The sequence below is a fragment of the Sorex fumeus genome, unplaced genomic scaffold, assembly GCF_029834395.1.
Source record: "Sorex fumeus unplaced genomic scaffold, SorFum_2.1 ptg000034l, whole genome shotgun sequence".
Lineage (NCBI taxonomy): Eukaryota > Metazoa > Chordata > Mammalia > Eulipotyphla > Soricidae > Sorex > Sorex fumeus.
In genome coordinates, this window is record NW_026606091.1 from 6,540,094 (window position 1) to 6,565,801 (window position 25,708).

General features: G+C 36.1%; 1 protein-coding gene and 1 non-coding gene across 2 annotated transcripts in view; one reads left to right on the plus strand and one right to left on the minus strand.

The window, feature by feature from the left end:
* The window catches only part of BNC2 (basonuclin zinc finger protein 2), a 492,884-nt gene that overhangs the window by 226,817 nt on the left and 240,359 nt on the right, over positions 1–25,708 (minus strand). The window lies entirely within an intron of this gene.
* LOC130026763 (U2 spliceosomal RNA) lies at positions 12,965–13,156 on the plus strand. Its single transcript, XR_008792942.1, has one exon. It is a non-coding gene; the product is annotated as a U2 spliceosomal RNA (small nuclear RNA).

Here is a 25,708-nt window from a genome sequence, read left to right on the forward strand (position 1 = left end):
CAAAAAGTACCCCAAAAATGTCTGAATGGAAGTAATGAAATTCTGCTTATTCTGCCTTTTTTTCCTCATTTTAGCCAAGAGTTAGAATTTATGCATCTTATTTAGAGATTTTTCAAATAAGACAAAAGATGTGATGCTATTTGATCCCAAAATTTAATTGTAAACTAGAGCGCTGATGCAAATTTTGGATACAATTTTGTTTTTGCAATGTCAGAAATCAAACCCAGGAATCATGATGCAAGAAAGGCACTTGACCATTAAGTCACAATCCCTTGGATCCCTGAATACAATTTTTGTTTGATAAGGGACCATTCCCAACAGGAGCTACTCCTGGCTCCGTGTTCAGGCATCACTCCTGTGGTGCCTGAGTACCATGCAGTCTAGGGACTGAACTCAGTCATCCTATAGCCCCTGGATACAATTTTAAGCCAAGTATTCTATAATTATTTCATGACAAAGTATTTCTTTTAAATTTTAGCAAGCCTAAGCACTAATTTCCAAGCTAATGGGAAAAAACTTGGTTAGTTATTCTTAAGTCTAATTCTTTGACCTTAAGAATTATCCAGCTGTAATTTGAAAACAACTACTCAATTATTTTCAGTCAGTGTCATCTAAGAAGGGGCAAAATTTTCCCTCATTTTCTTTTTAAATCATATGTACCCTTACGGCATTCTAGCCACATGGGACACCGTAAAACCGATTTGGGGTACAAATCTATTCAATACTAAGTGCTGTTTATGAATTCTTAGTGAAAATGATTCAAAAAAGTTAACGTCTACAGATGCTTCACGAAATGCCCTTTTAGTGTCGTTGTCTTCAGATAAAAAGATAGAAATATGTGAGCGATTAGGCAAGTTCTGGTATGGTGTAAACATAGCAATTCAACTTGTGATGTTCACCCAATATCAAAGTCATCTATCCAGAACATGCTGGGGCAAGCCTCCCCAGGGAAGATCAGCCAAATGAATAGTTCTAAACATCCCCCACCCCCGCCAATACCCAGGGTGTGATTTAAATCACACAGCATATAATAAAGTTTAACTTTATCACACTAATTCCAAGCATTCAAAGTCATAACTAAATCTGTGTAGCTAACAAATATGTATACACACACACACACACACACACACACACACACACACACAGAGCTTTTTGGTTCCTTTGTGGGTTTTTTTTTTTTGGTCACACCTAGCAGTTACCAAGGCTTATTCTTGATTCAGTGCTCAAGGGAGGCTGTGCTGGGCTTGGGAAACCATATCATGTGTCATGTCAGGGATGGACAGTTGCATGCAAGGCAAGCGCCTTATCTGTTGTACATCGTCCCAGCCCATATACAAAGTTTTATTAAAAGGCAGCTGCACAATGTATTTCAAATACACATTCATGTATATAAGCATTGAACACACGTGGGGAGTAGAACAGGCGCCACCTCTATTAGGAGAACTTCTTACCTGCTACAATTTTTAAAGATGGAAGTAGAGCAAAATTAAAAGAGCCATGGGTTGAATAAAAAGTGAACAACATATATGAAGTAAGGGAGAACAATGGATTTCAAATGTTAAGGATATGCTATGGAAAAATTTACATATACTGATTGAGTGTCCAACAAGAATGTTTTAGGGGTCTGGAGAGACAGTACAGTGTGTAGGGCTCCTGGTTTATACATGAATGACCTAGGCTCTGGAAGCCACCAGGAGTGATTCCTCAGTGGAGACCCAGGAGTAACCCCTGAACTTCACCAGGTGTGGTCCCACAAGACAAAAAGAAAACACATTTTGGAAGGTACATTTCATAAAATCCAAAAACATTTTAAGATCTATTTTTATACTGGGGGGTGGTTGATAACAAAATCACTAGGACATTATAGGCAACTATAATTAGTTCTGGGTGACTCTTAGCAGGATTGGATCCGCCTCCTAAATTTTAAATGATTGCTTTAAGCTAAATTTCTGGGAACTTCTTTGGTCTGGTAATCAGTCTGCATGTCCTGTAGGAACAAGCTTTCCCGTGATATTTCCCACTGCCTCGTGGTTTCTGGCAAGATAGAGCCATCTACAGAAACAAGATTTTCTAAGAGTACCTTGTAATTTCCATTTCCGATCTAAAAAGAAAACCAAGTACATAAAAATAAAAATGTTAAAATTATACACATAAAAATTTTCACCATCACTGTTGTTTCTAAACAGAGTCAAATGGAATGTGTCTATAATATTTCTGAGGTTTCAGGGAAACTCTAGTTATACAAATTATTGAATTTAAAAAGAAAAGTTGGAATTAAAAAGAGAATCAAGCATGTTTTTATATTAAGCAAGCAATTTATGTAACTATGCCAGAATGTGATATAACACACAATAATAAACTAAGCATTAGGACTTAAGACATGGCCCTTTTCAATACTTGATTTTTTTCGGATTCAGATTTTTATCCATACACTTTAAATAACCTATAAGTAATACTTTAAGAATCTATGTATATAAAGTACAGTGTTTGCTCTCATATGTGGAATATAGACAGCATCGAGTGGAAATAACAAACAGTCAGGAGTAACAGACATGAGAATTGGTCTACGAAACCCAGTTTACTGTGGCTGAGAGACTACATGGAGGGGGGGGGCAGCTTTAATGGGGAACTTGAAATAGTGATGGAAAGTGGATACTGATGGGGTTGTGGTGTTGGAACATTGTATGCATGAAACCCTGTAATTCAGTGTTCAAAACTATGGTCACTAAAATAAATCTTTTTAGAAAATGGTTTGCAGGTACCCTTAGAATATGAAATCTTTTTAGAAAATGGTTTGCAGGTACCCTTAGAATATGGAACAGAATTATTTGGATTCTAGATAGGGAATATTTATATTTCTACATACATAACTGATTTGTTTCTACGTGTCTATTTTCTTAATTAAATTCTTTATAGGCAACATATAAATAAAAGCATAATGTGTATTGCATTGTAAAAATTTAAGAACATTATTTTACACAATGCCATATTTCAACAATAAAAGTATATCCCTAGAAAATGACACCATTCAAAAGGAAATGAAAAGAACCAAATATGTTATCTATTAAAATGTGGAAGGTAGTAAAATCTCTAGAGAGATTTTTAAATATTCTTTTTTCATCACTTTATTTTAAATAAATAAAAGTAAATCTATTTCTAAATGCTAATAAACTGCCTCACCTAAGACCACTGGGTAGAATTTATGATTCTTAAAAGCAAGTTTAATATCAAAGTATTATGTATTTTATAAGTTTAAAATAATTTCAAATATTAATAATAATAAAAATAATAATTCAATTATTAAGTTTAAAATAATAATTTCAATGTATAAGTTATTTATAAAAGTTTAAGAATCACTCATCACCTCTCATCAGAGGTAGTAAAAAGGATATGCTGTAAACTAATCCATAATTTTCTGACTGTTGACTTAAAATATTTTAGGTCATAACAATATTTTATTTATTTATTTATTTATTTATTTATTTTTAAAAATAAAAGAATTCAATTACTTAGGGTTGACCCTTTAGAACACATTTTATTAAATTTTAGTTCATAAAAATTATTCATATCAATGCCATTATAGGCCTTTTTTAGTAGAGAACAAATCACAATTATATAATTCCAACAGTAAATTTTACCAGTTTACTAATTAGACACATCTAGTAAAGACCAAAAAGCTCACTCTCTGTTCTATGTACTTTAAGTTACCTACCATAAATACTATAGTAGTTTTAAGTTGCAAGAAGTAAGCTCAAAATATCACTGTTGAAAGCAAATTCTAAAATTCTTTAATTGGTTTCAACTATTAATGGTTCCTTATTTGAGTATCATCTTTATTCTCCCCATAATAGTAACAACTAAATGAACCTTAGAGTCTCACATGTTAAAAAGCAGGGGCAAATGATTTCCAAATGTTTTGTATACTGCCCTCACTAGTGATGACAGTGTGAGGGTTGTTACCTTTTTAAGGAAAATCCAACTTTCATTTTTACAATTCTATGAGTCTATTTTCAGCATGCTTTCAATAGTGATGAATAAAAATTAGCAATACTAGCTTCTTCATTAAAAAAGAGACTAGTAGATTATTAAATATACTACTTGGATCTTGCCAAATCACTCTAAAACATTAATCTAAAGAACATGAGGTCAATAGACTACAAACTTTAGAGCAAGGATGGTATGTAAGATAAGTATATTGGTTATGTTCTATTAAATCAGAAAACCAAATATTCAATAGACAAACAACAGGGAAAGCTACAAACATCATTCGTACTGCATTTCACAACCAGTCAAATAAAAATACATTAAGCATTCATCTATTTTTAAAGCCTTTACAATGTTTAATATGCCAAAAACAACAGTAACAACAAGTCTCGCAATTTGTTGTGAGATGTTACTGGCCTGCTCAATCAAATCAAATCGATGAACAATGGGAGGACAGTGCTACAGTGCTACAATGTTTAATAAAATACATGAGGAATAGAACCCTTTTATGTTGGACGAGGGGAATTATTAACTACTAGTTTTCAATTACATTGTCATCTACAGTTTTCTTAGAAAACAGAGCCTTCACATTCTTCTTACATGCCTAACATTTCAAATTATGCAACCCTACAAAAATATTTTATGCTATCAGAGAAAATTTGAAGAAAATTTCTAAAGCTAACAGAATAAAAAGATGAGAGCTAGCTTTATAGACATAAGGCATGAATCTCATTGTGTGTGTGTGTGTGTGTGTGTGTGTGTGTGTAAAACTTGTTGGTCCTTCAAGAAGTTCTGAACATTATGTATTAAATATGTGATATTTTACCTCACTGTTTACCTGAACAGCCTTATAGTTTACCTGAACAGTCAAGAACCTCTGAAGATCTGAAGATCTCATTATATGATACAGCAGCAAATATCTGTATTTCAAGAGCTTCATTATTACAACAAAGTAAGTATTATATTTCTATTACTTTAAGAAGGTGTTGTAAGAATTCAAATGAGCAGTAAGCTGACAATGTTAGGAAAACTGAAGGTATGATAATCATGCATATCTACGTATGTGACAGCATAGGCAAACAGGAAACTGAAACTATGTCATGAAGAAGTATCATAAAATTACTACACAATCAAAATATAATATTCTTGAGCACTTTCAAAATACATGATTGCAAATCTTCCCCAAAAAATCATGGGGAAGATCTGAATAAAATCTTTAAGTAGCTCTTGAATTATAAAATTAAAACACTGTTAGATGGATAAGAAGGTGTTCGTTCAATCTTTTAAGAACGTTTCACTATCCCATGTCTAGCAAACTAAAAACTTTACAAACTAAAAACTTTACACTAAATGTAACTACTAAGGTTCTTTCCCAGATATTTTAAGTTGAACCCTAATTACTATTATCCCTATCACATAGTGCCTTTTGATTTCCTCATATATATATATTTTTTGGTGGATTCAGGAGATTTAATGCAAAGTACTTATAACATGTAAGGCAAAGCATATATTTAACCTTCAAACTACATCTCCACCCCTTAATTTCCTAATTTTTCAGTCTAATTTACTGAATAATTCCAAAAGGAAAAAGCTAAATTTAAATACTAAACATACCTAGATTTTAAAACAGTGTCAAGATGCAAGTTAATTGATTCAACTAAAGATTATTACTAACACATAAATACCTAAATGCCTGTTTTTTAGCTGATATTTACAAAACTTCTACCACAGAGCAATTCTAAGACACATAAACATTACATTTAGCTACAGTTATAATAATTTAAGAATGCACAGAGAAACACATAACATTATTTTTTTGAATAAACCAATAAGAAAACTATATAGAGTGTAGTTATTTAATGAAGTATTTTCCTACTTTGTCTTATGTTACCAACTAATACATAACAACTTATCGGTTAAATATTTGTTCTGCACAAAATGTAAACACCAATGCTTCAAGTTCTAGGAAACAGTCATCTTCCGATTCCCATCTACTCATCATTGTTAAGACTTACCATCACATTTATAAGCCAAAACAAACATTGATCATAGTTCTAAAACACTCATCTTACACATTACTAAAATAATACCTGATATAATCTAAAATAATACTAAATACTAAATATTAAATTTACTTTAAATTTAAATATTAAATTAAATTACTAAATACTAAAATAATACCTGATATAATACCTGATAATAATCCTCTCTATTTTCCTATACTTAACTTGAAATTATAGTTAGTACATTTTTCCCCACTTCAATACTATATAATGTGTATATAAACCACTATTTTAATGACCAGGAGACAGAAAACAATTATTTGCAAAAATCCAGCAAGTCTAATTAATATTGCTTTTTTGAAAGTACTTTCTTAGGCAATACTGCAATGATGTCTAATTCTCTATAAGAAACAACTCAAGAATTATTTCAGGTGACACTGATTAGTGCAGGCTACGTTTAATGTATACCAAATTCTTTCCTGAAAGATATATATATATATATGTATACAGATATACATATAGGTATATGTACATATTAATATATTCCTCCCTATTTATAATAAAACACAAACCATATAACAAAACCAGTACTCGAACTCTCTCACAGTATCCACCTGACTGAAATACTTCTTTTATTTCTATAGCCACAAAATCATTATGTGTAATCTATATCCAGTGCCAAGTGTTTTAATGGTAGTAAAAAGACTGACATCATTACTATTGCACACTCTTTTAGAATTCAAGGAAACAGGTAAGGAGGGAAAAGAGTGAGGCACTACATTTTAATTTTGGCTTTCAAAATGTGGTCTAGAGTTCTCATGGCTTAAGTTTTGAAAGTTTCAAGTTTTAAAACATGAAACTTTTATTTTGGAATGAGAAATAATAATCAGCAATTTTAGGGGAAGCTTTAGCTAAGTGGTTTGAGAGCTGGGATCCTAGAATCAAAGGGCCAGGGCCCAATAATAGCCCAGGTACTTATTCTTTGTCTGTTAAGTGCAAACTAGTTACTGAATCTCTGTGGGCCTATTTTCTGAAAGAGGATCTTACCTATGTAACTAGTTAAGAAAGCACCCCAAAATTCTTAGTACCACATATGAATGACAATGTTACTTTCTCACTTTAGTCATAATTACACAAATGAGTAAAGAATACAATACTGTCTTTTTTCAGGCAAGGAGTAGGGATTAACACAAATTGAATGTGAAGAGAAAAAATTAGGGCCAATCATAGGAGACCTGAGTTCCCATGAACATTACCTTTGCTCATTTCCTGTGGGGCAGGGGCAGTTTGGGATACCTCCATATAGCAGAGGTTTTTACCCCTGGGTCTACAGTTGAAAAATTTATAGAAATTGATTCCCCTCTCCAACAAGACTCAATTTAAATTGTATAGGGTATAGTACAATTAATATATAATGACACCTTGGGTCCTTAGCTTTACTTATAAAAGTTTTGTTGCATGAAAAAAAGGTGAAAAACATTAAAGCATGTTCAGAAAAGCATACACTACTTGTTACTACAGGGTAGTAGGAATTTAGTCAGCTTTTGGCGGGAAGAAGGGTTCTTCTGGGGTAAATGGAACACCACGTGCTCTGTTTATTCCCAAGCTAAATTGTCCAAGCAAGATTAAAGATTATATACTTTTGTTTAGGAAGTCATCAAGCAGTATTATTTTGCTTTTTTTTTTTGCTCAAAAACAGTGATAAAAAGGAATCAGTTTTTAAAATCCTGAATTATCCTGACACTGTACATTTCCAGAACATTCCATGGGTGGGAAGTTTACCCAAATGTATGACCAAAGTACAGCAAAAGAAAAAAAATTTAAAAAAGGACTGCAAAAGAACTTTATAAGTTTAGGAGAACCTCTAGAAAGTCAAATTAAAGATTCAAAGATGCATAAATGGTAACCTTTATCAAGTCTAAAAATATCTTTTATTTCTTGTCTGCCTCTCCACAATGATGTCAGTTGCATACACTTATCAAGTCAAAATGTAGTCCACAGAAGACATATTCATTCTCAACTTGCCAAAAACATGAGGGGTAGACTGGTGAAAGAACCCAGTTTTGGGAGACTAACCAACAGTGTACCACTCAATTCACTGAACATTAGCAGAAAATAGGGGAATTTCAAGTTAAGATATATGTTGCTTCAATGTATGTTGATTTAAACTTGACTTTTAAGCAAGATTTCCTTTTTCCGACAGTATCAAGTATCGAAACATATTTTTCACAAACAGTAAAATTTAAAACTGAATTTTCTTTCATTAGTTATTATTATCACTAAAAAAAAAATCACAAATACAGTCTAGATATATGGCCATCTATAGTCATTAAGACTATGAATAATCCCCAATTCTCTGAAACATTCCTCTTTTTTTAATCCTGACTTGTGTTTATGTAAATCAGAACTTGTATTTTAAACTAATAATAATAAACATGAAAGGAAGTGTTCAATTAGTGATATAACAAAGTTAACATGAAGTATCAGCTTTATAGTGTCAGGAGAAAATGAAAAAAGAGTAAACAGGACATATCAAATAACATACAGTGAAACCAGTGTCAAAGGAAAGGATGTACTTCCCAAAATGAGGGCAAATGCTGCTTACAGGTTTCTGTTCTTGACTCTTCCTTTGTTTTTGGCTTATGTTTCTGCAGCATTTTTTATTTTGATTTGTCTCCTTCCTTAAAAGTCTAAAGGATTTGTGTGCACTTCAGTATCACAGAGATTATCATGATCTCCATACAAGGATGGCACACAAATTCATTAAATATTCTATAGTATTTTAAAACAAATCAAACTAGGGCTATAGTAGAAGATGGCACAGCTGTCAATCCTGATTCAGTCCCTGGCAGCATATATGCAACGCTAATCATTGCCAGGAGTGACGCCTGAGCACAGGGCTGGGAATAGTCTCCAAAGCACTGTCAGGTGTGGCTGCTCACCACCCCTGAAAAATTATTTAATTAATTAAAGCAAATGGTCATTTTTTTCATTAGTCCTGTAAAGGGGCTGGAGGGACAGCACAGCAGGTAGGGCATTTGCCTTGCACGCGCCTTGGCCGGCCCGGCCGAGCCAGGTTCGATTCCTCCGCCCCTCTCCAAGAGCCTGCCAAGCTACCAAGAGTATCTCGCACGCATGGCAAATCCTGGCAATCTTCCTGTGGGGTATTCGATAAGCCAAATACAGTAACAGTAATTCTCACAATGGAGACGTTACTGGGCCCGCTGAGCAACTTGATGAACAATGGGAGGACAGTTCCAATTAATTAAATCAGGCAAATGTTTTTGTGCAGGTTTTCAAAGGCAGTAATAAACCAGATCAAGTAGCAAAACAAACAAACAAACAAACAAAGATATAAAGGACAATATAACCTAGCCATGAAGCAGACTTAGAAAATTACACTTAACTCTCCTTAATATTCACAGGTAATAAAAAGTCTTCTGACAGTGTTCTAATGTTTAAGTGGCAAATTTAATAATATTCTTTAAATCTTGATAAAGGTTACCAATTTTGCTTCTTTGAAACTTTACTTGGATGAGAGAAAAGAATGTCCGAAAGCTTCTGTTTGACCAGCAAATCAACTTCTTGGAATACACCCCAGGGGTAAAAAATGGGGCATGGGGGTAAAGACATTTGCACTTATATGTTCACTGTAGCATTTTTCACAATAGCCAAAATCTGGAAATAACCCAAGCACCCAAGAACAGATGCATGAATAAAGAAACTACATTATATTGAGAAAAGGGAATATTACTCAGCTGAAAGAAAAGGTAAAATCATGCAATTTGCTACCATCTGGATAGATCTGGACAGTCTCAGATTGAGTGAAGTTAGAGGCAAAGAGACCAACACAGAATAATCTCTATTGTATGCAGGGTCTAAAGAAGCATGGAAGGGGATGGAAAATGCCTAAGGAAAGTGAAATAAAATACTAATCTTCAGGAGGAAGTTTGCAAAGAGGGAGTGGGATAATACAGGGAAGAGAACACACAATGATGGAGCACAGGGTCAACCAGGAGAAGCAGGAAGAGGAGAAAGTGTTGAAGGATGGTAAAGTTATGAAAGAAAACCCTATCAGTAACAGTACTGTAAATCAGTGTGAAAAATTTTTTTCAAATGTGCCTGTCATAGAGACAAGTTGGTGGTGGGCGGGAGGGAAACTGGAGACATTGGTGGAGGAAGTGGATACTGAAAGGACTGATACGAGGACATTATATGCGTGAATCCCAATTATTAATAATTCTGTAGTTCATGGTGAGCAAATATTTTTTTAATTTTTAAATAAAATAAAAATTTTCAAGTGATTATAAATATACAGAATCAATATGAAAAATAGAGAATTTTGAAAGGCTATGGTAAGAGGCATGAGGAAACTGGTTCTTCAGCACTGTAGCATTGCTGGAAAGTCAAGACTCATGATCCAAATTGTTCATTTTTCAAAATTATTGCCAGAGTAAGAAATCTTATTCTTCATAAACAGAACTCTTTCATATGTCTCACATGTTCTAAGATCTCTAAATGAAAGATATCCAAATGGTTAGAGGCTCCATTGCAATTTCTTATTTCCCACTATTTTCAACAATTTAAAAATTACAGTAAACTATCTAATTCTACATATGCCTACATCATCACATCACCAACTTAAAACTTTTGAAAAAAATCAAATTTATTTGCAATACATTGAGGGTTTTGGGAAATTGTATATCAGATCTAGAATTAAATCCTTTCCTCATCTATTACTAGATTTATAACACTGGGTAAATTACGCAAGGACTAGTTTCTTCAGCTATCAAATGGAAATAATATTAGTACTTACATAAATAGGGTATTAGATTATATATGAGATAGAGTACATAAAGTCTTATTCCACTGCCTGTAACGATTAAGAAGCTTAATAAAGAGTAGCTACTATTAACCTAATCACCCAGCAACTTTGTTCCCAAAACATCTAGACTAGTGGGTCTGCAGTAATTTCTTAAATGCTAACTCAAGTACACAAGTATTTAGGGTTTCTAAGCCCCTCAAAAGCTATTAAGTAAAAACAAAAACAGTCAGGAAAGATATTTCCAGAGTCTAAAATACACTTACAGAGATTTTGAAGTATTACGTTCCTGGACCATTCCCAAGAGTTCTGAAAATACCCTGAGACTGTTACAGAAACCCTATATGTAAGGAGTAAAACTTCTGCTGTCTTCTACCTGTTGTCTCTGAAACATCTCAGTACACAGAAGACACTTCTGTCCTAAATATTCAAGAATGTAGACTAAGAACAACCAAAACCTAAGATACTGAAATCAGTGGTCCTTCCACTACTAAGGAATTACAGCACATATGGGTGGGGGGTGGGGGTGAGGCAGCAGGACAATATAAACTCTTTCTAATTACAACAGACATAAAACAAATAATTTGTCAAACCCAAATAATTCTGTAATGGTAGGATTTTTACATTTACAGAAAGAGTATAAAAGATGTACAACTATTTTAAATTAATTTTTACAATGAATTACTTAATACCTGGTAATAAGAATAAACTTTTGATATTCAAAACAATATAAATATTCGAAGATTTTGTCAAACAACAAAGTCAAACTCAACACAGTATTATGTAACATATGATACAATGCCTGTAAAGTTCTAAAGTAGGCAAATAATCTATTCATGACAAATTAGTTGTTGACTGTAGGAGAAATGCATAGAAAGGGGCATCAGGGAACAATACAGGGTGATCAAAATGACAAGCATTTTGATTGGAATATAGCTTAACTTGAGTGACTTTACTTGTTATAACTCAAGACACTAACTTTAAACCTATTCATTTTATGAAAACAAAGGCTATTCTAAACTTATAAAGCGGATACAAATATAGGAACAGAAGTCCACAAAAGGCACGGGCCATATTACAACTGTAAGTGGACTGAAGGTTCACTGGGCTCATACCCATAGTTAAATCTCAAGTAAGGTAATGTGAGGCTCTTCATAGGAAATATAACACAATTCTATTTCGCTTGTCAATTTCAAAGACCATGCCCACCCAAGAGCAGACATGAGGCAGCAAGTTAAAAATCTTATATATTAGGAGGAGAGTAAGGGTGGATAACTGAGTAAGAGAATAGCAGTTGATTTTATTTAAATGAAACCCAGTTGAGAATGACATTTCCCATGTATACTTATATTCTCAAGCAAACATCTACATATGGTTGTATTTTCCTGATGTCTATCAGCTCGTCTTTGTGCAGTCTTGAGCATAGCACATGTTCCAATTAACTCCACTCTTTGTTACAACTTGCAATGTCGGGGATCCTTTGCCAAAAAGGGGTAGGTGGTGGGTTACATAACAAGGACTGGGGTGGAATCTGCTGCCAACTCTACACAGAGACTTGGCGGAATGTGTGTGGTATGGGTGAGGGATGGTAGAAGGTGGGAAGAAAAGGGGAGACCACAGGAAGAATAACATCCTTAAAGACAGACTTTGACAGAGGGTAGCCTTGCTAGTTGGGTGGCCAAGTGGGGGGTGGAGGGTGGGAGGGAAGTAAGGAGAGGGGGAAAATCAAAGGGCAGCCAAACTGGAGATGATGAAAAGTCAATGTATAGGTTGTATGTATATTTGGTCCTTCCATTACACAGAAAGTCCTCTCTTGGGGTGATGTTTTAGGGAACAAATCAATATAACAATAACTTTATAAAGAGGTTTAATCCAAGTGCAAAGATTTCTGAAAATGGGAGAGAATAGGAGGTCACAAGTTATAAGGTCAAGTACTCTTCGATAGTTTTCCAATCAAAATGTAAGAGATTCAAAAATACGTAGATTTCATTTGGTATTCAACAGTTTTCTATCAAAATGTAAGTAATTAAAAAATACACAGACTTCATTTCAGTGAGGAAATAACTACTTTACTCGCAAAGTACTACTAGAAACTGAAAGCAAACATTAAATCTGATCTCCTTAAACAGTTTGAAGAGTACATCAGATTTAGAGCACTGTTTCTCTGTTTTTTGGCAAATATCAAATTGTAGTATCTGTTCTTATCAGTTTAATATCTAGTACATCCTCTATCCTAGGACATTGTTTTAAATGAATTTCTGGCACTAGGAGTTGGAATAGAAGCTTGCTCCATCCACTCCATGCATTGGACTGGTATTGCAGTACTTCCAGGAATGGTGTGCCCCTTCTTGGGGATAAAGTCTTAAAAAAGGAAAGAAACTTAGATCAATATGATATTTACATTTTGAGTCAGCTGATTTGACTTCAGAAACATGGACTATATTCCTAACCCTATTCAACTATCCCCCAATCTATGAAAGAATACTTCACTCTACCACTGAACACAAATTAATTAACAGAAGCTAAACACTAATCGGCAGTCATGCAGTATGCCTAAGATTAGAGTCTTTAAAATAAGGATTATATGGAGTCATCAATGCAATAAAAAACTGTCTTAACAAACATATAGTATTAAATCACAATTAAAACATACATTCTGTTATACATACTCATATAAAAATATATATTCTATGCATATTCACATGTGGGTATATACGATATATGCACATACATACACATGAATACATGTATTATGGACATGTATACTAAGAATAGAATACCACTGAGCCAAAAAGAAACAAAAACACTTGCAAAAACACTAATGGGCCTCAAGTTGATTATGGTAAGTGAAAAAGCCAGAAAGAGAAAAATACTGAATGAGTTCACTTTTTAAAATGTCAGATTAAAAAATAAATAACAATTAAAGACACACAGAAAATACTTCTAGACAATGGCACTACAACAGTTTGTAGATCATGGCATTAGAAAAGTGTTTTATTTCTAAATGCAAGGGCTTCCTCCTAGAAGTCAATATGAAAACAGTGAAAAATTAGTTCACTTTTACTATGCTTGTCACAATTACTCTATGTATATGGCTTTTAAAACTAAATCTACTGCTCAGAAATTTCTGTTTAAACAAAAAGATAACAAAATATAAAAAAAGGTAACAGATTTGGCAGAAGAGAGTAAATAAATAGAAAACGGTGAAAATGTTCAACAGGCTTTTGGGCATAGCAATGATGAATAAATACAGCTTCAGGTTCTATTAACCAATACCAAACTAAACAAATACAATGTGAGAAAACACATCAGAAACATGACTCAGAACAAAACATTCCCTTGGCTTCCTCGAAAACGAAGAACTGAAAATAGATGTCACAAAACAAATACGATTCACTGGACTATATGCAAAGTAATGAGGACAGAAACTATCATGGCATGTTTAATAACATAATTTTGCTAAACCAAACTAGCAGTGGTTAATGAGGTTCCATCAAATAAGTTATGTGAATTGTGTCATTTGCTAACCACAAAATATCACATTAGTTAAAGGAAATATTTGACAAGCAGTTTCTAGCCTACTGACTGATTCCACATTAGGCAATCTTGCAAATGACATAATTAACACAACTTACTTAACTGAGCCCATTTACAGTTCATTAGGAATAGTTTTTGAGCAGAATTATACCATCTTAAGGTGACCTGGCACATAAGGACAGTTAATAGGTATGATGTAGACAATCTAGGTTAAAAGGTAGTTAGAATACATCACTGGATCAAAATCAATAATGTCTTTATGCCCAAAATAGTGTCCACTTATTATATGACAAAAGATAAAAAAACATCAAGGAAACCTTTCCTATACAAGCACACGATGTAGGCATGAATTCAACCCACACAATGAATACTACTAGAATTAGAAATGGAATTCTGCAAATAACAGTATGTTTTCTTATCAGCAAAAGATAGAATGGGAATGACAGAGAACTTTGCAAACATACTCCATGACTGTCAGCATCAGATAAGACCAGAACAAACTCTTAGAAATAAAAAGCATCATGTGCAATGTATGCACCTAAGCCAAAGTTTTAGAGTCAAGTGGTCTATAGCTGAGTCATTCTTTCAAAACCATTAATTCTGACCAATACTTTTCCAGAGTCTCTTAGAAAAAAAGAATATCTTAGAAGAGTACTCCAAGCCAATCAAGTCAAAGGGGACAAACTGAATGCTTTAGTGTCACAGCTTTTCTTGCCATAAAATGAATGCTATCTTCTGCAAAGTTATAATTGCACTCAAAAAACTTAGAGCATTCCTACACAAATTAAGACAGAAATAGGAAGAAATTCACTTACCACTGAAACATTTTTAAATAAGGGGAATTGAAGAAGAAGTTCAGTGCAATGGGTGTTTGCCTTGCTTATGGCTGACCTGAGTTGGATACCTGACATACCATATGACCCCACAAGCTCCAACAGGAGTGATCCCTGATTTTAGAGCCAAGAGAACCTGAGCACCTGAGCCCTGAGCACCATTATGCATGGCCCAGAAACGAACCAAAAATATTTTTCAATAAGAAATCAATAATTGCATGCTGAGGGGTGGGAGGTGATGGGAGCAAAACTGGGGACACTAGTGCTGGGAAATGTACACTGGTGGAGGGATGGGTGTTGGGATACTGTATGACTGAAACCTAATCATGAGCAGCTTTGTAAGGGTCTATCTCATGGTGATTCAATTAAAAAAGTGAAAAAGAATCAGTAATTGTGAGCTTGAAATATTTCCATCTCCCTCTTCCATTCCCTCTCTGCTCTTCCCCATCCCGTCCCACATACCCTTTGGCATGCAAAGTGTGAACTCCACTCCTTTGTGCTCTCTCTCTAGCCCTAAAGTTAGAATAATATCTTTGGTGCAGTATTACTGGGGTTAAGATGCCTGCCTTACATGCAACAAACACCAGTTCAAATTGTATCAACACATATAGTCCCCCAAGGACCTTCAGGAGTGATCCCTGGGCACAGAACCAGGAGTAAGCCCTGAGCACAAAATATGGAATAAGCCATGCATACTGCTGAGTATAGCCCAAAACAATCAATCAATCAAATCCCTATGGTTTTATGCTCAGGTGAGAAAATAAAACACAGACATTTGATTTTCTTGATAATGTCCTGTCATAAACTTAATTCATTTGAGATGCCAGGACCACAGGATAAAGCATAGGACTGCAGGTATTAGTTCACCTTCCATTAAAATGGCAAGGTTAGCCACCCAGCTGTAAGTAATTAAACATCAATTGTTTTGAGATGCAGAGTATGATCTCTCAATACTCTTCCAATAACTTCTCCAAGGCAAAGTTAAACTCTAGCCTGTAGTTCAAGACATGAGAAACAGGAATAATGTATTTCATCTAGTTAATTTCAACTTTCAGTCCACAATCAACCTCAGATGGGGAAAGGACAAAGAAAGAGAGCAGGGAAGATAGTAAAAGAAGCCTAAAGCAGAAATAACATTCAAAAGTATTTTGCCCAGAATACAGAATATGAAATATGTACTGTCATTCACAAACCACAGAAACTTTAAAAAATGTCAATACTGACTATCCACAGATAAATTATGAATTGGAATTTTACATGTCAAACTTTGTTTTGGTGGAGGAGGCACACCTTGCTGTGCTCAGGGCATACTCCCCGAATCTGTGCTCAGAGGATCACTCCTGAAAGCGTTCAGGGGACCATATACAGTACTAGGGATCTAATCTAGGTCGGCTGTGTGAAAGGAACGCACTTTTCCCCTTGTACTATCTCTCTAGCCCGGTCAACAGGTTTTAATAGGAACAAAAGGCGCAAGTTGAGCCATTCTATAGTAAAAGAAATTTTAACTGGAGATTCCATTTATCTGAGTGGCGGCAGAAACTGAGTCTGCTTATTCATCACTGACATGCTTGTAAGTCAGTGATGAAATAATCTGATTTCCTATTTTATAAAGACTGATTAAAAGTCTTTTCAATTCTTCATTTCCCCCACATAAACTCACGTAGTTCACTTCCGGAGTATTAATAACAGAGTTGGCTAAAAAACGTACCTGCTTTCCAAGCAGAACGTAAATTTAAAAAATTATTTTTATTTTTAATAATAAGCTAATTACTTACCAAGTTATGCTTATAAATAATACTAAATTAAAGTAAAAAGCTGCCTACAAGTAAAACAATTTCTACTGGATACATGGCAAGGCTCCTATTATGCAGCATAATCAGCCTCATTCAGAAAACTTAAATACCCTCAAGAATCTTTCATTTCAACATATACTGTAATCTCTAGGCAGCAAGAATTCGTTCACAAAACCATGCTTAAAGAGTCCCAAGCATTGTCTATCTTCAAAACTGTCAGTAAATTATGAGTCCACAAAGGAATATTTTTCTTAGATTCACTAAACGTTGACATTCAATACCGGTAATAAACCATACTTATTATTTTAATAACTTATCTTTTCAGATACTTCTTTTAAAATTATGTGTGTAAATATTAAGTGATCTGTAAATGCCTTGGTTTCCTCACAAGAAAAAGGATGTAATTGTTTACTATTAAATGTCATACAAGGGGGTATGGTGCTCCCAGCAGGTCAATCTGTACCTGTGAGGCGAGTGCATCAGCAGCGTCATGGGCACTGTCAGACTTTCAGATACTCCCAAATTGCTGCTGTGCCTTTGGCCAGACCCCAAAAACTTGGGGCAGAGTTTACCAAGAAAGTAAATGGCCAAAAGTTAGGTATGTGGGAGACAAACCCACAAACCACCTCCGGCTCAGCTATATAATTGGAGGCATGGCCTCTCTGGTTTCTAATCAAACTGCTTGGCGGTCATGATCCCAGAGACTCAGAAGCGAATCTCTGAACCCAAAGGCTTTTGGCAGAAATGCGTCCTGTTCCTGCAGTAGCTTACTGGCGCTAGGCCACTCCAGGTGGGAATAGGTTTCATGCCTTGGCCTTTTCCCACTGGTGGCCCGGTGACTGCCATCATCCAGAGGCCACTGGACAGTCAGGTTTGGGCCTGCAGTAACGGGACACGTGAGGCATTACCAGATAGGGGTGGAATCGAGCCCTTTCCATCCCATCCCAACAAGACCCCAAGTGACCACCTACAAATGGCCTCTCTGGCTCCCCATCAAGCTGATTAACGGCCATGATGCCAGAGACTCAGAAACAAATGTCCAAACCCAGTGGCTTTTGGCAGAAATGCATCTGGACCGCATACAAAGTGGCCGCCACCTCAGAGCTTATTGGAAAGCCAGGTATGAGCTGGCAGTGACGGGGCAACTGCAGTCTCATGGGAAGGGGGACAATACCGGCTCGTCCTTCACGCCCTAGAGAGGTCACAAGTTGCCCCCCACAAGCGTCTCTCTGGCACGGCCATAGCTCCAGAGGCAACAGGACTTAATCCAGAGCCCAGCAGTTTGTGGTAGAAAAGTGAATGGACCATGCATTAAACTACAGTACCATGCCTCCCCGGGAGGGAAAGGGTGTTGCTCCCTTCTGCCTTCCCCCTCCCCACCCCAGGCAGCAAGGTGGTCACCACCTCAGAGCTTATAGGAAAGCCAGGTATGAGCCAGTGGTGACGGGGCAACTGCAGTCTCATGGGAAGGGGGCGGTACCAGCTCATCCTTCACACCCTACCGAGGTCACGAGTTGCCCCCCACGAGCGGCTCTCTGGCACAGCCATAACACCAGACCCACAGATACCAATCTCGTAATTATCTGGCTTTTTGAAGAAATCCAAAATCGCGAGGCCACTATTGCGGTCATGCAAGATTATATGGTTCTCATAACCAGCTATAGAAAACAAAGTATTTCACAATGCCTTTTCAGCAATTCTGATTGTTGGGGGGAGGGATTCTAAACAACAATGGCTTATCTTTTGTCGAAATAATGAATGTAATCAATGTAGAGAAGAGTTAAGTGGAAATCATCTGACTCACAGGCATTGGGAGGAATGGGAGGGGGGTATATGGGGGTTTTTGGTGGTGGAAAATGAGTACTGGTGAAGGAAGAGGTGTTTGATCATTGTATGACCAAGACTGAAACCTGAAAGCTTAGTAACTTTTCCCACAGTGATTCAATAAATATAAGAAAAATAAATAAATAAATAAATAAATAAATAAAATTATGAAAGAAAAAAAAGTAAGGTGGAGTTCATGCCCAATTCAATCAGCTAATCAGTGGCTGAATAAACAGCAGTACTTCTACATTTAAAAAAAGTCATACACATACTACTCTACTGTTGTATAAAAAGGATTATTTCAATAATAAAAGTAAATTGTTGTAAACCATACAAAAAGAAAGCCTTGAACTCAGGAACAATGATCATCATAAGCTTCACTTCAACAGAGACTTTTGTAATGTTGTAGCCAAATTTACCTGTTTCTCTCCCAAACTCTCAGGTAGTTTTTATATCGTGTGTATCTAAAAGTGATAATTTGCTGGTATACACTTACAGATGATTTTAATCAGTAGCAGAAAAGATCTTTTTTTTTTTTTTGCTTTTTGGGTCACACTCGGCGATGCTCAGGGGTTACTCCTGGCTCATGCGGAATCACTCCTGGTGGGGCTCAGGGGACCATATGAAATGCTGGGAATCGAACCTGTGTCGGCCATGTTGGCTGCGTGCGAGGCAAACGCCCTACCCGCTGTGCTATTGCTCCAGCCCCAGAAAAGATAATTTTAAAAGCTAACCGTCTTATATTCCTTAAAAGCAAAACCAGACGACCACACACACACACACACACACACACACACACACACACACACACACACACACCACCTAATCACTCTAATAACTCTAAACACATCTTGGACTTTACTATTACTTCAAATATTCAACATACAAAGTTTTTGTCACTGAAACAAGGAAAACACTACGAGTCTGGATTTCTTACCTGTATCAGTCACTAAAGCTAAAGCTAAACAGAAATCTCAGCTTTGGTTGATTCGTAGCTGGCAGCTCATTAGACTGTTCCTCACGTTAAATTACTGAAAAGGGTGATATATTTATAATACAGATTGTGATGCTATAAAATGGCTCATCAATCTGTTTTATTCATGGAAAGACCACATAAGGCCACTAGAATGTTACTGGCAATAAACCTTGGGTGCGTCTTCAAAAGACCTGCATATTAGATAGTGATTTATGTCTCTGTCCAAGAAATCAAACATGATACTAACAAGGCAAGGGATAACTCAACTGACACTTTCAAAAGCAATATAATTTCAGTAGTAAATCAAATAGATATAACATATACAAGGGAAAAAGGCAAATGATTAGCAGGTATATATTAATGGTGTAAAAAACATCTAGCATGTTTAAATCGCGAATCATTCTTTAATCCATTTTTCTGCATTTTTTTTTTCACGTGGTATTTCAGCAGTCACTCGAAGTCTCTCATTTTATGACTAGAATCCTCTGTGATCTATCCTGTGTTTGCCCCTCTCCACCACAGATTTTTTAGTACACAAATGTAGTTAGACACTCAGCTGTTCTTACCTTAAAATTTAAGGGTAGTCTGTAGAAGAAATAACCCCACGTCAAAAAATAAGGCACTTTTACAATCAGCATAGTAATAATTCTTATGTTATTTACAACAAACCGCTTTATTTCATTATTTTTCCTTTAGGGATCTGGAAATACTAGTACTGAAAACTCTTACCCTAAAGTCAAGCAAATCACTGACTATAAATGACAATTTTTTGTTAAATTACTGAAACTACTGAGTTTTCTTTTGGGTCACCAACTAGTCACAACAATATGAATTGTGAAAGTAAACATGCCAAAATGTAAAGGTCTGCATACATGAGTAATGAGGATGTAATGACTTCCACAAATTTGATTTTTTTTTTTGCTTTTTGGGTCACACCTGGCGATACACAGGAGTTACTCCTGGCTCTGCACTCAGGAGTTACTCCTGGCAGTGCTCAAGGGACCATATGGGATGCTGGGAATTGAACCCAGTCAGCTGCGTGCAAGGTAAATGACCTACCCGCTGTGCTATCTCTCCAGCCCCAAATTTGATATTTTTATCTGCAAATCCATTTTTTAAAAATAAGAAGATGCCAAAGCAATAGTACAGAGAGTAAGGCACATGTCTTTCACGCAACTCAATCCAAGTTCAATCCCTGGCACCACATATAGTCCCTGAGTCCTGCCAGGAGTGATTCCTAAAACAGTAGAGCCAAGCTTACCATAGCTAGGTATGTCACAAAACAAACCCACCCCAAAATATTTTTAATTAAAAAGAAAACCACTAATTTTAAGAAAATATTTAAAAGTTATGCAAATTCAACATTCCATCACATACACTGAATCTATTAGCATCATTTTTAAGGGCTATTTCTAAACATCAGGGTTTTGCTTTTATTCCTATGTAAAGGTGACAACACTTCTTTGCTCCATCACTGTGTCTCATAGCCTCATTCAGACAAAATTAGAAAGCTATTTAAATTTTCTTCATGTACTACTCAATCTTATGGACAAAGATCATACATGAAACAACATTCCTGAAAGTGAAAATGAGAAAGATATCTTCCCTGTGACTATGAGTCAAAATGAAACACTCAACTTTGGCAAGGACTGATGTGAACACCTTCTACTTCACTGGAGCACAGACTCCAGACACACCAAAGTCAGTTCGTCTATACTGACAAAACACTCACTGAAGGCCTTTGCAGTCCATTCTTCTTAAATGTATATAGGTTTTCAGGTTTTGAACTCAATGTTGCAAAATATTATGGGCTACACTGTTTGATTTTGCATTCAAATAAAATAAATAATACTTAATTATAAACTAGTTATAAAATAATTTGACTTTCAAGTGAATGGAAAAATTTTAATACTGCAAAGTGATTCAGGACTACACTAGAGAGTCTATGATTAGTCGAAGAACCCTGGCTTCACAAAGGGAAATGGATCAATGCAGTTTGCTATTAAACAACTTTTGAATAATCATGTGAATTAAATGGGAGAGCTGATTTCATTTTCTCTTATCTCAACTGTCACTAAGATTTTTAGAATAGACAAAAGCAGTGAAAACTAAATCAAAACATTTTTTAATATTATACACAAATTATACACATCAAGATTCCACCTTCGATATGTACAGGAAATAAACTATCTTCTCTTGACTCCTCAAAAACAAAAAATGCACACACATACACACCACGGGTCAGACATCCGTCAGCTTATCTATAAGATAAATAAAAACAGGTCCCTTTTAGTTTTCTTTTTGCCTCTGTGTCTCTCTCTCTCCCAGAATCCCTCCAATTTGCTGTCACAGGGAGCACTCTGGAGGTCCAGGAGGAGGCAAAGTGTTTGGGAAATAGAAGGAGCTCTTTCAGCAAGTATCCTTTTTCTTTTTGTGCCTTGAAGTGGACATTGGCATAGCTTCCCTAGGCTTTTCCTGTGGGGTACATCTGGTCGGCAGGGTGGGGAATAGATGTCTGAGCCATACCAAGGTCAGCCTGCTAGGTCTGACAGTCTCTGTCTCTGTACAAAGAAAAGAATCAATACTTTTGGACTACGGCTGTGCCCTCAGTGTAAAACAACAAACATGCAGCGTCTGACATGTTTCTAGGTGATTTGTGGCAGAACCTCTTGTCTGATCTGTATCCAGGAGCTGCTGTGTTACCGCTCTTTGCTTTTCGCCTCCACCACCCGCTCTGAGGCCCCCTCCTGCCTGCCCCAGCTCTGTGATGTCTAATACTTTACTCAGGTATAGAGGCGGGAGTTCTACCCTATAGCTACTTGTCACTCAATAAATCACACCTACAAGCACAGGCTGCACAGAGTGATCTGAGCTTTAACAAAGGATCAGAGGGACAAAGTGCAGGCAAGATACTGTAATTATAACAAAAATAAAATATTCAGGGAGTGGGACAAATGCAGCCGCTCTAGGGCATGAATATAATGTCACTAGAAACTGCAACTTTTGTCCTCTTATTTGGTTTGATTCTTTTAATGTACCATCTTCCTCTTCCTCCCCAATCTCACATGTTAACTTGTTTTTCTTTGTTCTGACTACAATTAGAACAGCCTAAAAATTTTTAAGCACTGTCTTCCCGTTCATCAATTTGCTCATTATTAAATCATTTATCAAAATAAATAATGGTCATCTCTAACTTAAAATTTGTGAGTTGTACTGAGTAAAACAGATACTTTTAATGAAATACTTTCAGCAAATTTAATTTGTCTCTTTATATAAAATATTTGCATATAGAGACACCAAATCCTCCTGAAACTGCCAGAAATAAACTATTTTAAGAGATAGCTTTTGCTTATAGCTTGAAGTTAAATTAGTTGAAGAACTACTAAGACAACTTATATAAACATGTTTCTATAGTTCATGCAGAAATGTCTGTGCAATAAAATGTTAATGAGAACTGCATGTTGTTCAATTTGCTTAGGAGAAATTGTATATTAAATCTGTTCTTTCTCACTCATCATATACCCTAAATTTATTTTAGAGCTCGAGCCACTAAACAAGTCAGGTAAGAAGGTTTTCGACAGTTTCCTCTGTTCTAAATATTTTAAATGCAGCAGTTTGAGTTATCCCAGCAATTTCAGTCACATCAGACACCTCTTAATGCAGGAAAAGTGATGTTCCATCATGGAGGTCTTGCACAAGTCTCTACTGTAACTGTTGCTGATGAAAATAAAAGTGAGTTAGAATAGCTCTACACTTCCTTCCTAGTCAATCAATGCCTGACAGCACCAGTTCCTTCAGCCATGTACTTCAGCGATGATGGATCAATAACTGTGGTTTAACAACAGGGAGCCACCAATCATTATACAAATGATTAAAAGGGGTCTCACTCACATATACTTCTGCAGACAGACTAGGCCATGAGATCAGAATACTTGCCATATTATGTTGCATACTACAGAAATTCAGGTAAAGAAGGGGAAGTGAGGGGAAGGAAAATCATTAAAACACAGTACAAAGGAAATGTCAGACGCTTCATGACCACCAATTTCCAGACACTATCGCCTTAGACACCAATTCTCCAAATTCACTGTCAAGAAGTTGAACAAAACCAAAAATGAAAAAGATAGGAAAATGAGTATATTGCTGATCGCCCAACTTTTTTTAAAAAATCAACCTTTTAATATAATTTATGCCTAAATTATGAGCAATTGTTGCTAATGTGACTTCTTTTATCTCAAAATCACTCCCTGACTATCTCTCTCTCTCTATATATATAATATAGACACATATATACTTGCACAAAAACATCTGAAAAGCCTGAAAGATCTTAAAAAGATCATCCAAGATCATTCTGTTTCATCCAAGAATAAACAAAGTCCCCAGCATAAGGCAAATTCTCAACCAATACTGACAAATTAAAAAACTCATCTTTTATAAGGACTCTAGGGGGGAAAAAAGGATATTGCATGCTTCCTCACACTTTCACAGAATATTACCTTGACTTGATCTCACTAATTTGTGGTACACAGAATCCCAAAACAAGGGAAGAGTATCAAGTGATGACAAACTTTTGGCTTTGGATAATAAAACCAAGACTGCCAAACAGTAATTGCCTGATTGTGAGAGGAATGGGGGTCGGAGGAAGAGAGAGAGTGTAGAGTGACATAAGAAAAATGGTGGAGAATCCTGGACATTCTGATAATGGTGAAGATGTAGTAAATTTTTTTTTAATTTTTATTAGTGAAACACCATGAGGTACAGTTGTAGACTTACAAATTTTTGTGCTTGGGTTTCGATTATACAATGATCAAATACCCATCCCTCCACCAGTGCCCATTTTCCACCACCACGGGTCCCAGTATCCCTCCCACCCCCCACCCCCCCACCCCACCCTGCCTCTGTGGCAGGGCATTCCCTTTTGTTCTCTCTCTCCTTTTGGGTGTTGTGGTTTGCAAAAATGGCACTGAGTGGCAATCATGTTTGGTCTATATTCAAAGATGTAGTAAATTTGCACATCAAGGAACCTGAGCAATACTTCAGTGGGCAAGTGGCAAGGAAGGGCCACTTGCCTTGCATGCAGCCAACCCAGGTTTGATCCCCAGCATCCCATATGGTCTCACGAATACCACCTTTCTGAGAGCAATCCAGGAACAACCTCTGTGCATCAGCAGCTATGGCCCAAGCCCCACCCCATGCCCCACACCAAAGGAGAAAACCAACTTTGTACATCTAAACCTAAATACTGGTAAGGAAAGCATCTGCCTTGCAGTCAACCCATGTTCAATCCCTAGTACTCATATGGTCTCTGGGCACTTCCAGGAGTATCCTCTGAACACAAAGCCAGGTATGGTTTAAAAACCAAACACCCTCCCGAACCCACCCCATAAATACAATCGTAACCATGATATTTAAACTACAATTTTAAAAAAGCATTAAAGACATAAAAGCCAGTGTAACAGTACAATGGGCAGGATACTTGCCTTGCACATGGCTTGTTGAGGTTCGATCCTCTGCACACCATATGGCCACCTCTCTATCACCTGTGCCCCGCCAACAGTGATCACTGAGTGCAGAGCGATGAGTAAGCCCTAAGATCCACTGAATTTAGCGCCAAAATAAATGCCCCCCAAAAATCAATCAATAAATAAAAATATAAAAAGGAAAGCCCCATTATGAAACAAACTATTAAAAAGATATCTGTTGCAGAAAGACATTTATTCACATTACTCACTATTCAGTTTGTCTGAAAATAGTAACAAGGAGTCAAAACTGGCATACTCTCAGCAAATGAACAAATGCTTACAAGGGACAGCTATAGTCTCAACACTTTCAGATGCCAGGGTGTACTAGTATTTCTGACCTCTTCCAGCAAGGAAGATTAACAAGCAAAATCACTATTAACTGGTCATTTTAAGTATTTCAGAAAAGATAAAGGG